The sequence below is a fragment of the Rhinolophus ferrumequinum genome, chromosome 10 (assembly GCF_004115265.2).
Source record: "Rhinolophus ferrumequinum isolate MPI-CBG mRhiFer1 chromosome 10, mRhiFer1_v1.p, whole genome shotgun sequence".
Lineage (NCBI taxonomy): Eukaryota > Metazoa > Chordata > Mammalia > Chiroptera > Rhinolophidae > Rhinolophus > Rhinolophus ferrumequinum.
In genome coordinates, this window is record NC_046293.1 from 8,082,700 (window position 1) to 8,096,066 (window position 13,367).

Here is a 13,367-nt window from a genome sequence, read left to right on the forward strand (position 1 = left end):
TGAGCCTGTTTAAATGCCAAAGGAAAGGTTTAATAGAGAAGAGCTGATGATTTAGAAGGGGGAAGTGGGTGTCAGTCTAGGATGGTGACTCACCATCTTGCTCTCCTCTCAACACAGCTCCACATGACTCAAGATGACTGCTTGAGCTCCAGCCATTTGTCTGAGTTCAGCCAGCTGGAAGGCAAGAGGAAGATAGGAAGATGATACCTCTTTCTTTCTTTCTTTCTTCTTTCTTTCTTTCTTTCTTGTTTCTTTCTTTGTTTCTTTCTTTCTTTCTTCTTTCTTTCTTTCTTTTCTTTCTTTCTTTCTTCTTTCTTTGTTTCTTTCTTTCTTTGTTTCTTTCTTTCTTTGTTTCTTTCTTTCTTTGTTTCTTTGTTCTTTCTTTCTTTCTTTGTTCTTTCTTTCTTTCTTTCTTTATTTGTTTCTTTCTTTCTTTCTTTGTTTCTTTCTTTCTTTCTTTGTTCTTTCTTCTTCTTTCTTTCTTTCTTTCTTCTTTCTTTCTTTCTTTCTTTCTTTCTTCTTCTTTCTTTCTTTCTTTCTTTCTTTCTTTCTTTCTTTTTACATTATTAATAACAAAATTTACTCGCAGGCAATCTCCCTTCCCTTTTAAGGGACCTCAGAGGTTCCGCATGATGCTTCCCCTACATCTCTTTGGCTGTCACTTAACTCATGCCACATGGAGCTAAAAGAGAGGTGAGGAAATGTAAGCTTTGGACTGAGCTACAATGTGCCCAAGTACAGTTCCTGTACTAAAGAAGGATTGGATAACGGACACCAGGAGGCTATGAGCAGTCTTCTCTGCCAGGAAGGGGTTTGGGAGGGGCCAGGTGGTTTTTCCTGTTGAAGAAGAGTCTGGAAAGAATCAGGATTTGGAGCCCAACCCACTCCATTCTAATCGCTGCCCCATATCCTGTCACCTGTGTGACCCTGAATAAGTCACCTCCCCTGTCTGAGCCTCAGGACCCTTCTTATAATGGGAGTAAGGCTACCTGGCCGAATGACTGCGAGGATTAGATGAGGTGCCATGGAAAGACCTGGCTTGTGGTAGGCCCTGATTACAATTTAATGTTTTTAAAGATAATAAACACACATTGAGCACCTACTGTATGCCAAAGCACTTGCTGGATGCTTTCTCATCATACACTTATTCATTCTCACACCTGCCTTGTGAGATAAAGATTGTAGTCATCTTTAGTTTATAATGTAGGAAACTCCAGTTCAGCAAGTTACCCAATAAATAAATGTCGGGATTTGAACCTAGGTCTTCTGACTCTGTGATGTGATGTAATAAGAAATACATATTTTGGACTGGGTCCCACAGTCCTGGCACAGAGCTTCTTTTTTTTTCTTTCCCCTTTCTTCTGCCTCCCCCCACCCCCCCCCAATTCCAGTTCAAGCCGTTGTTTCTTAGTCTAGTTGTGTAGGACACAGCTCCCTGGCTCATGCTGGTATTATGAGCCTTGTGCTCCCCGGCTGAGGCAGTCGGTTTGCTGGTCATCGGTCGGCCGCTCACAGCAGCTCTCGCCGGCTGCCGGCCACTCACGCTGGCTGGCGGCAGCACACAGCAGCACTCAGCAGCTCCTGACAACCTCCGGCTGCTCACAGCAGCCCAGCTCCAGGAAGACGCGTTGTTCAACCAATCTTAGCTATAGAGGGCGCAGCTCACTGGCCCATGTGGGAATCAAACCGGCAACCTCAGCATTAGGAGACAGCGCTCCAACCACCTGAGCCACCAGGCTGGTCCCCACAGAGCTTCTAAAAGGGTTTTGAAATTTCCCTGAGTGATAGAGATGGTAGGAGCATCATTTGTTACTGATAACAAGCACTTTCAACTATCTTGCAGGTTTATGTAATGAGATGACAGGTGGCTGGAAGCCCCTGGATGACTTTAGGCTGGAGCTGGTTGCCAGAGCAACCACCCACGTGATTAGAGGTTTGGAGCTTTGAGCCCTGCCACTCCCATCTCAGGAGGGGAGAGGAGCTAAGAATTGAGTAAGCACTAGCGGCCAGTGATTTAAGCAACCGTCCTATGTAATGGAACCTCCATAAAAATCCTAAAGGAAGGAGTTTGGAGAACTTCTGCGTTGGTGAACCCACATCTGCGTGCTGGGAGTGTGGCACAACCCAACTCCAGGGGGACCAGAAACTCCTGCACGCTGTGGACCTTTCCAGATCTTACCCTATCACCTCTTCACTTGTATCCTTTGTTAATAACTCGGCAACAGCAAGTCACGTGTTTCCCTGAGTTCTTGAGCTGTCATAGCATTTTATGGAATTTGAGGAGGGGGTCATGGGAACCTCCGATTTGTAGCCAAATTGGACATTAGTGTAGATAACCTGAGGACCCACTACTTGGGACTCATGTCTGAGGAGGGGGCAGTCTGTGGGAATCCACCCTTAACCTGTGGGGTCTGTACTAACTCTGGGTAGTTAGTGTTAGACTGACTTAGATTACAGGACACCCAGTTGGTGTCTGCAGAGAGCTGGAGAATTGCTTACTGTGGGAAACCCACACATCTGACGTCAGAAGTGTTCTGCTGTTGTAGGTAAAAACCCCTCGGTCGAAGACTCCAGGGCCTTTCCCTGCAACCCTGTGAGAGAAGCAGACCCTCCAAGGCCCTTCACAGCTCAGCCTCACTGTAATTGCTGGAAGTTTTCCACACAACCACACTGTTTCCGGCCTCCATCTTTGTACCTGTTGTTCCCACATTTGACTACCTGGTGGACTTTTATTCAATTGTCCAGGCTCTTAGCAAATGAAAGCCCCTCCTCAGAAATTTCTCTTGATTCCCACCCTAAGGATACTCCCTCGGTCATTTTCGATCATGGAAAACTCTAGTTATTGGTTGCAGTGACCTTCCAGAGGGCAAGAACTCTGGCCGTTCAGCTCTGGGTCTCCTCACAGGCTCCAGGAAAGCTGCTCAGCAAATGTGTGTTCGCAAATTGGTTGAAGAGTCCGGGGGACAGGCAGTCCCAAGGTCTCCAAGTGTCTTAGAGGAGAACTGGGACTATAACTTGGGGCTTCCAGGCCCCCCAACCCTCTTCCATACCTCAGCCCCTAAACAGTACACTATGGCAAGTCCTCCTTCCAAAATGTCTCGGATCTGGTTTTCGAGGGAGAAAGGAGGCACTGGGCTCAACACAGCACTTGGAAGAACAAGCATTAAAGTTGGCACCTGCTGTTTGCAGGGCGCTGAGCTCCCAGGGGGTGGGGGTGGATACAAGAAACTCCTTCTCCTCTGGGAATCGCATGCCTGGAAACCAAGCTGTGACGTGGGTCCTGTTTTCCCCAGGACAGCCCTGGTGGTCACACGGGTTTGCCATCAATCCAAGACAGGCTTCTGCCAGCGGAACAAAGATACCACAACTGCTGACCTTGGAAAAACCGTTTCAACAGCCTGAGCGAGCTCGGGCCCTATCATGGGCGCCCAGGTGGGTGGGCCATCTGGCGGGGACAAGGGCCCCAACACACTATGACGTGCACACGTGGGCCCAAACATCAGATAACTTTGTGCCACCATCCCGTGATCTTTCCAAACTCCAGACCCCAGAAGAATAAACAGCCACACAGTGTGTTAGCCACCTTTGGGAACTGAGGAGGGCTGTGCACGGGGGTTGGAACCGCCCCCTTATCATAAGGTCTGCCGCCAGGCTTTCCATGCCTCCAGCCAGCTCGCCCCAGAGCCAGCAGATTCCATCGATCCTTTGTTCGGCCTCGCAGACAGGCTGCTGCAGCAATGCTGGTCGGCAGATAACAGCTTGGGAAGATGACATAAAGAACACTGAAGAGTATTTTGAAGGGAAAATAACACATTTGCCCATCACCCACCATCGTCATCCCACCTTCCTTTTCGTCTTCTCCATTCTGGCTGGAAACCCAGGCAGGTCTTTTGGCTGGCTGCCAAATGAAAGTGCAGAGGCCACTTGGACCAGGCCCTTTGCCTTTCTGGATTTTTCTTGGTCACACGTGGTTTCCGACATGGCTGTGTGGTCTTCGTATTGATCGTCATAATGCCTGCAGGATAGTCCTTTGACTGATACACCCTCACTTTCAAATTTTGGCTACTAAGCTTGTTTTCAGTTGGGGCTATTATACACAGCCCTGCAACGAACAGTCATTCATGGGTATAAAAACCATTTATTGAATTTCTTCAATAAGCAGCAAATGAAATAGATAGGGGAAATGACGTGCCTTACAGTACTTTAGCAAAGGAAGAAATAAAAGGGAGAGATGGAACCAATGGGACAAATTCTGTATAATCTGGGGTGGTGGACATATGGCGTCTCATGGTGCGTTTCTCTCCCTATTTCTGTATATGTTTGAAATGTTTTATAATAGAAAATAAAAAATTGAAATGTAAACACAGTCCCTGCCCTCAGGAAGCTCACAGTCCAGCAGGAAAACAGAACAGACAGGCACTTAGCGCAGGCAGAGCAGTGTGACAAGTACTGGGTTGGGGCTAAGTGCATAAAAGTGTATATAACAATAGACACCAATTATATTGAAACACATTCATCGAAACATATTTTTAAATTGGGCTATCGTGGTCCAAAGAAGGTGTGAGACGTGGAGCAGAGCAGCCCCAACCTTGGGGACTACAGCCCCCAGCCCCACTCAGCCACAGTCAGCTGAACCTCACAACACCCACAGATGTGTGATCGTTGCTTTAAGCTCCTGAGTTTTGGAATAGCCTGCTTCGTGGGAAAGGCTCTCTGATGCAATAGGGGAGGGGAGTGTGTCTGCCTACAGAAAACATCATCTAAGCTAGTAGTTAAACCTGGAGCAGAAATGGCTAATAAGCCAAAAGATGTCCCATGTCCTATGTCATTAGGGAATTGCCAATTTAACAAAAATGAGATACTTACACTACACACTTACTAGAATGGCTAAAATCCCAAACACTGACAACACCAAATGCGGGCAAGGATGTGGAGCTACAGGCATTTTCCTTCATTGCTGGTGGGAACGCAAAATGGTACGGCCACTTTGGAAGACAGTGTGCCGGTTTTTTTAAAAAGCTAAACATAGTCTTACTGTATGATCCAGCAACTGTGCTTCTTAATATTTATCCAAACGAGTTGAAAATTACACCCACACAAAAACCTGCACACACATGTCTATAGCAACTTTATTCATCATTGCCGACCCTGAAGCAACCAAGGTGTCCTTCAATAGGTGAGTGGATAAACAACTGGGGTCCATCCAGACACCGGAATATTATCAGAGATAAAAAGAAATGAGCTGTCAAGCCATGAAAAGACATGAGGGAAACTTAAATGCGTATTGCTAAGTAAAGATGATCTGAAAAGTCTACATACTGTATGATTCCAACTAAATGACATTCTGGAAAAGGCAAAACTAGAGACGGTAAAAAGTCAGTGGTTCCAGGGGTTCAGGAAGAGAGGGGAAAGGATGAACAGGTGGAATATGGGGGATTTTTAGGGCAGTGTAAATACTCTGTATATGTATAGTGCTGTACGTAATTGTAGATACATGACATTATGCATTTGTCCAGATCCGTAGACAACAATATAAAGAGTGGACCCTGGACTTTAGTTAAGAACGTATTGTTATTGGTTTATCCATGGGAACAAATGTACCACATTACCATTGGGTTTTAATAATAAAGTAAACTCTGGGGACAGAGAGATAGGAAGTATATGGAACTCTCTGTATTTCCTGCTTAATTTTTATGTAAACCTAAAACTATTCTAAAAAATAAAGTCTATTTCAAAACAAAATAAAATTGGGCTATAGTTACAGATGCATTTCTTCTTAATGCATTTAATAACGAGGTCTCCTAGCAGGGCTAATAAGCACAGAACTTGGACGTGGTGATGAGTGTTCCAGAGCTCAGCTATGCCACGGGTACTGCTAATTCTACTGTGGTGTGCTGCCCTCATTCATAAGTGAAGGAAGTGCTACATTTCATGTAGAGGTCCCCGAAAATAAAGGTGTAATATTTGTGTCCCCCATGCAGGTTCACAGATCCTTGTTATACAGTAAACTTTCTTTGACCGTAGGATACACTCCTAGAAATGGTTTTGTTGGGTCATAGAGTATGCACACTTTTAAGGGTTTTGTTAGCAGTTGGAAGGTTGTCTAGTTTGAAGTTGTCATTTCCACTCACCCAGCACACAAAAGGGCATGTTTTCCTGCCTCCTGCCTGTACCCAGGAGTCCTCAAATTTCTCCATCCCCTGGACCCTTCGGCTTTTTCTTTAATACAGAAATGAAAACAGCCTGAGTGTCAGCCCATGAGACTAAGCCTTTGCAGGTTTGCTCCTCCAGGTGACTTCCAAGAAATGCTTCCTCTGCCCTGCTCTGACCTGATGTCACTCATTACCTCAGCCACCTCCTTTCCTCTGGACCACTGCCTTACGCCTCACAAATGAGTCACCTCCTGCCATCTGGTGACATCTCCAGGCTTCAGCTCCCCGGATGGCTTCTCTGGGCTCAGCGCCTTCCCTAAAACATGGCTACCACTAGCCTGACCAAACTTTACACAGGTTTGGGGAGAACAGAAGGTAAATGTGAAACTGGGCACTGCTGCCAGAGTCCGCAGTCTGAGATTCTCCATTGGGCCCATGCTGGCTGCTTTCTACTTAGGTCTCATTGGCCTCAGTGCAGCGAGTGCCCAGAGTCCCCACCCCGTGGGGAGAAGAAATCCTGGCCTCCTGTCCAAAGCCTGCTTCAGCTTCTGCTCCTGCAGCATTGACAGTGGGAATATTCCTTCTCTTGGGGGAACCTCTACTCTCATTATGGGGCCTGGTCAGGCCAGACCATCACAACATCTGGCTACATATCCCAAGGTCAGACTGGCTCACTGCCTACAGCCCAGGCCAACAGCCCAGGCCAGTGGTTCCTGGTTAAAGCTGGGCAGCCTCCCTCTGGTGGCCTGCCTCCCTCAGCCATCCTCCTTTGCAGATAGTGGGACCAACTCACTCGCGTGCGATTTTCTTGCATAGAGCGGTCCAAGCTCCAGATTAGGAAAAAAAGTTCTTTAACAGATCCAATTTGTATAACTGAATAGAATACTTGACATCTTAGTCTAAAGCAGTTGGCTTTAGGCTTCCGGAAGAGCAACAGGAGGCTTTTACTTCACAGCTGCCTAACCATGAGGTCCTTGAAGGTGGTCTTTCCAGAACAATCCAGAGCAAGAGAATGGTCTTTGTAAACAGATTCTCTCTCCTGCCCAAGAATGCAAAAGCTGTTTATAACCTTTACAATGGCAGTTTCTAGCAGGGGCAGTTTTAAGATATATTTTCCCATGGCACCCTATGACACTATCATTTTATTAAAACAAATGTGTGATAACTTGGCAGATGAAAAATGATACCTCAATTTGATTTAATTTGTATTTCTAGGATTACTAGGAAAATCGCAATTTCTTTCTATGTGAATTGTCTATTTAGATCACAAACCTATATTTCTGCCTGCTAACATGTAAGAAATATCTTTCCTAGTTTTTCATTTTACTTATTTACTTATTTTTGACATGCTAAACATTCACATTTTTACAAAGCCAAATCTCTCAGTATTTTCCTTTATAGTCTCCGCTTTCTGTGTTATGCAGAGAAAGACCTTCCCAACCCCAAATCCTTATAAATATTCACCTTCAGGTTTACTCCATTTGGAGTTTTAACACACTATAAGGGATCCGTCTTGACTGTTTTCATATACATAGCCAAGTTCGTATTAAAGTCTTTTATTGAATAATCTCTTCTTTCCCCTACTGCTTTGAAATGCTACCTTTATTAGTTTTGTAAATCTGATACACCGGGTCCTTTGTTTTTAAAATCCTTAGTTCCCAGGCTGTTCTGACGATTAAATAAAGTTAGTATCTTTAAAGCTGGGAATAGCACGAGAATATAGAATCTGCTGCAGACATGTTGGTTCTCTCCCCTTCTCCTTCTCTTTTCCAGACCCATTTGCACCTCCTCATGCCATATGCGTCTACCATTGACCTTGGAATTCTGGGAACAGATCCAGATACACAGAAGGTGCTTACTAAGGCTGTACTTTTGGGCCCTCAAACGGCTTTTTTATCTGTTGTTGCCACAGCCAAGGTGAGCCCCCCTCCACCCCCTGCAAAATGGTAATTACACGGTGCTGGGGAAAGGGGGTAGGGAGGTGTTCAGGGAAGACTTCACAGGGGAGGTGTCCTTGGCGCTCATCTAGGAGGGAAGAGGAATTGGGAAGGCAGAAAGGGGAGAAAGGACACCCCAGGCCAAGGGAACAGCATGATTAGAGTGTGCCTATGTGTTTGGGGGCGGGGGGCTGTTGAGCAATAGCAGAAATGGAGTGTGGCAGGCAGCTGGGGATGACACACCAGACAGGGTGTGGGTGTAGGAAAAAGGATAGAGATTCATTTAAGTGGGAGAGTCGTGATCATACTTAAGTTTTAGGAAGATCACCCAGGGCGAGGCAGCAGGCAGGGAGACTAGTACAAGGGGGCTGCAGAAATAGCCCAGATAAGATGGGTGGTAGCCTGGACTAGGGTGGTGGCCACGAGGATGAAAAGGATGAAAGGTAATGGGCCATTTTCAGGAATAACCAGGTAGGTAATATAGGAAGACCGGCTGGATTGGAGATAGAAGAAAGGGGAGTTGAGAATGACTCCCAAGTGCCTGGCTTAGGCAGCCAGGTTGATATGGGTGGAATTACAGAAACGCGAGCACTAGAGAAGAAGCAGATTTGGACCTGGTCTGGGAGGACTTGGGATTAATGGAGTGGGGTGGGGCTGGAGAGAACATTTAAAACTTCAAAATGTGCAAACTCTGTATTATTGTATGCAGTTGAGACATCTGTTATAGAAGGGCAGAACCAAGGAAATGGCAGAGGGGTGACGGGAAGTGGATGGTTTGAAAAATATTTAGGAAGTTGAGTCAACAAGATCTGGCAATGCTTGGATTTTTGAAGAGAGGGACAAATCTCGGATAATACCCCCACGGGGTAACTCGGGGATGCTGGTACCTTTTTCTGAGATGATGAACCCAGGGAAGGGAGGAGGTTTGGCGGGGAGATTAACTCATTAACTCAACAATTCTAGATTAAGTACCTACTATGTATATGCAAGGTACTTTTGTATTTTGGATAGGGCAATGACAAAATCCTTGCCCTCATGATACTTACATTCAGTGAGGAGAGTCAGACAATAAAGAAATAAACACATGTCAAGTGGTAGAAGGTGGTATGGAGGAAAAGAAAGTGGGGATGAGGACTCATTTTTAAAAGGCATGACCTGGGATGGTCCATTGAAATGGTGTCATGTGGGCAGAAATCTGGAGGTGGGAAGAACATCACAGGCTGAGGAAACAGCTCATGCAAAGGCCCTGAGGCAGAAACATACTAGATGTGTTCTAGGAATAGCAGGGAGGCCAATGTGGCTGGAGCGAGGAGAGGGACAGAACATGGGATGGAGAAGTAGCAGAGGCACATCCTGTGGGGCCATGTAGGTCTTTGTAAAAACTGGAATTTATGCTGAGAAAGGAAAACTTTCTGGAGAGTTTTGAGCAGATGACTGTGATCTGAATTGTATTTTAAAAGCTCAGTGTCTAAGAATTCCTTAGTCTTTAGATCCCAATTCCACCACTTTCTAGCTTGATGACCTTGGATAAGTTATTTAATTTCTCTGTGCCTCAGTTTCATTATCTGTAAAGTGGGGATAATAATAGTACTCACTTTGTATGGTTATTGTGAGGATTAAATAAAGTTAATGTAAGGAAAGCACATACAACAGTATCTGGCACCTTCTAAGCACAGTACAGAGGGAGCAGTTATTGTGATAATAATGAATATCATGGCTGCTGGTGTCGAGGACACACTGGAGGGGGCCAGGGTGGACGCAGGGATGCCATCTGGGCAACTCCTGCGCTGGTCCAGGAGAACAAGGAGAGTTGCTGGGATGAGATTAGCCGCAGTGGGGGGAGAGAGAGAACTGGTCAGAATTAGGAAGAGCTGGCAGGAGTTGCCAATGGATCAGATGTAAAATAGGAGAGAGAGGAGCTGAGGCTGGCTCCAAGGATTTTGCCTGGAGCACTTGGCAGATGAAGTTGCCCTTTACTGAGATGGGGAGACTGGGAGGAGCAATTTGAACCTCGGGAGTCAGGCTTTGAGCATGTGAGTGGGAGACATCGACTAGGTATCTCAGTGTGAAGGCAGTTGGATATACAAGTGGCCCCACCTTGGGGTTGGACACTTGGGCGTGGTCAGTATGCAGTGGGTGTTTAAAGCCATGAGACCAGATGGACTCACCAAGATGGGCCTGGGCGTCTGCCACAGTGACAGTGAGATGCCAGTGGGATGCCACTGCCCAATGGATGTCACTTTTGAAAAGCCTGCAGACTTTTGAAAGAGCTTGAAGTAAAAAAGGCTTTTGGTTTTGTCAGAGCCCTCTCAAATGTTTGAAGTAGCATTTCTAGAACATGTAATTGGGACAGGCTCGGGACAACACAAAGATGGGTAAGCAGGGAGGATGGATAGGTAACCAAAGCTGAAGTCTTTTGCTGATCTAGAAACATGCAGAGCCAGGGGTATTTTTGCATAAAGCAGGCTTGAAGGATACGTGTGTTACTGAAAATGTATAGAGATAATTTCACCAAAGGCGGCGAAGTGGGTAAGAGCATGGGTTTTGAAGGTGGATGCACCAGGCTCTGCCTGGTGTGACCCTGGGGGTGCCACTCCTCGCTGGCCCAGCTCCTCATCTGTATAATGGGCTCAGCTTGGTGCCTCAGTCACAGGTGTTGAAAAAAGTGCAACAGATAATGCTAACAAAATGCTTAGCATATCCCTAGCCCGAAGAGAAAAACAGTTTTCTTCTCTACTTCTATTCCCGCCAACACTTCTAACATTGGATGTGTGACACCGATTCTGTGACACCAGCTGGGTGTCCTACAGTTCACTTCTGTTGACACTGTACCTGGAGTTAGTGGCTGATCCCACAGGTCAAGTCCCACCATAGTGCCCTCACCTCAGATGCTAATCGTAAGTCCTCATTGACCTACCAACTATAAATCAGGGGTTCCCACGGCCCCCTTCTCAGGCTCAATAACTTGCTAGAATGGGTCGCAGAACTCAGGAAAGTGCTTTACTTACTGCTACTTGTTTATTTTAAAAGGATGAAATGCATGGGGCAAGGTACGTGGAGAGGAATGCACAGCTCCCCTGCCCTCTCTGGTCACACACCTCACCCAGCACCTTGACGGGTTCACCAACCTAGCAGTTCTGTGAACCCCTTTGGTTAGGATTTTTATGGAGGGCCTCACTATGTAGGCATGATTGATAAATTGTTGGCTGTTGGCGACTGACCCATTTCCAGCCTCTCTCCCCTCCCCAGAGGCTGAAAGTTCCAAACCTCTAATCATAGGGTTGGTTCCCCTGGCAACCAACGCCCCCCCCGCCCCCATTCTTAGGGGTTTCCAAAAGTCACCTCATTAAAGTGCGGTCAGGTGTGGTTGAAAGGGGCTTGTAGAGAATAACAAAAGATGCTCCTCTTAACCCTCTCATTCAGAAATTCCGAGGATTTCAGGAGCTCTGTGTCAGGCACTGGGCTGGATGAAAATCAAATATGTTTCTTACTATAGCACAATACCAGCGGTGCCAAAAATATATATACAAGTGGACACCTTGGTCAACGTTGCTCAAGCAGTAGTTTGCTGTAATCAGAAGTGTCTGAACGCTGATGGGAACCACTCGAGCACCTCTTGTAATTTGCAGAAGTCAAATGTGACTTGTATATCATCTTTTGTTATTGGTATATGTTGAGAATTACAATTTTACTAGTTTTTTTCCTTTCTTAAAATGTGTATACATTTTTTGGCACACCTCCATATTGTAGGCCATTGTCCTGCAGGGTGTCATGCGGGGGTCTCCATTCTGGCTGCCCACATAAGAACACATGACATGGTGAGGCCAAAAAGGAACACCCACGGAGCCATATATAGGGGAGTCATACCACTGTAGTCTCGCTGGCGGCTGGGTTGGAGACACAGGAAGCAGGAGCCACATGATCCGCAACCGCCGCTGCTTCTCTGCAATCCACAACCCGCGCTTTTAGCTCAGCCACGGCAGTTATATCAGTGGCTAATAGCTAACCGGTAACAGCTGATGGCCAACTAGTCACAGCTGATGACCACCTACTACCCGAGCCAGCACCTGTCCACGTGAGGCCGAGAGCCTGGAAACTGCTCTCGGGGACTCTGTCCCCACACCCACAAACAAGTTAGCTGTTTAATTGACAAGGAGACTAAAAGAAGAAGAAAAAGAAGATTGATCAGGATAGGATAAAGGGGCAACAGAGGGGACTAGAATCAGTATTCTGGGCACGGCCGAACTCATGGGCCTGTGACCTGTGCCGTCACACACGGCACCACTCTCAGAATGGACTCAGTTCTGGGTTTCATGCTCTACTTTTGCCGTCTTGAAATTTTTAATATTTTCTCTTTGACCTTGCGTGTTTTAAGGGAAGCCCATGGCATAATGAAGCATATGTGTGAGCACAGAAGATACACCAGGTGGCAGCAAGCAGACTCCGGCCAGCAAGAACGGGGTGGGCAGTGGGCAGCATGGGTGCTTGAGCAGTTGGCCTGGCCACCTGGCATGCACCCACATGGCTGGACAGTCTGGGACACCGTGGGGCTGCAAAGGGGTGGCTGGGCCAGGATCTGTGCCCAGATCGGCAGCAGCAGAAGATGGCTGCAGTCCACCAAGGCTGTGGTGAGCGCAGGGACCCCACGTGGATAGCATCTACACAAATATAAGCTCTGCAGCCGACGTCTGCGGCAGAACTGCCAGCACTCATGCAGTAAACTGACAGTAAATGAGTATAAAACCATGGATGTTGCAATAAAGCATATCAGAGAGTTAGAATTCTTCAGAGTTTAATGTCTCTGGTTTTGCAAATAAGTATTCACAGGCTTCAAAACAAGTTACGTTTAAAGATCACATTCTACAGAAAATAATTCTATTTTCATGGGACATTTCATTGTCAATAAGGAAGGTAATTTTAAAATTAATTTTACCTTGTAATCGAAGATACTGTTAACAGTCAAATGCCTAGAGGTTATTAAAATTATATACAAACCATGAAGTCACTCTCAATTTCTTGTACAACCTCCACAGGTTACAGAAAATGTACTAAAATTTGTATTTTTAAATAATTTATGAGAAATTGCTCCTAATGTGAAAGCCTATTAAATGTTCTTAAGAACTTCAGTAACCGTTGCATCAGCAAAACGATCCTCCCCCAAATGAAAACGTATAAAAAATTATCTGTGATCTTGCATTTGTCAGGAATGATTGTTGTCACTTTCAAGTACAGGCAGACCTCGGACATATCGCGGGGTCCGTTCCAGACCACCGTCATA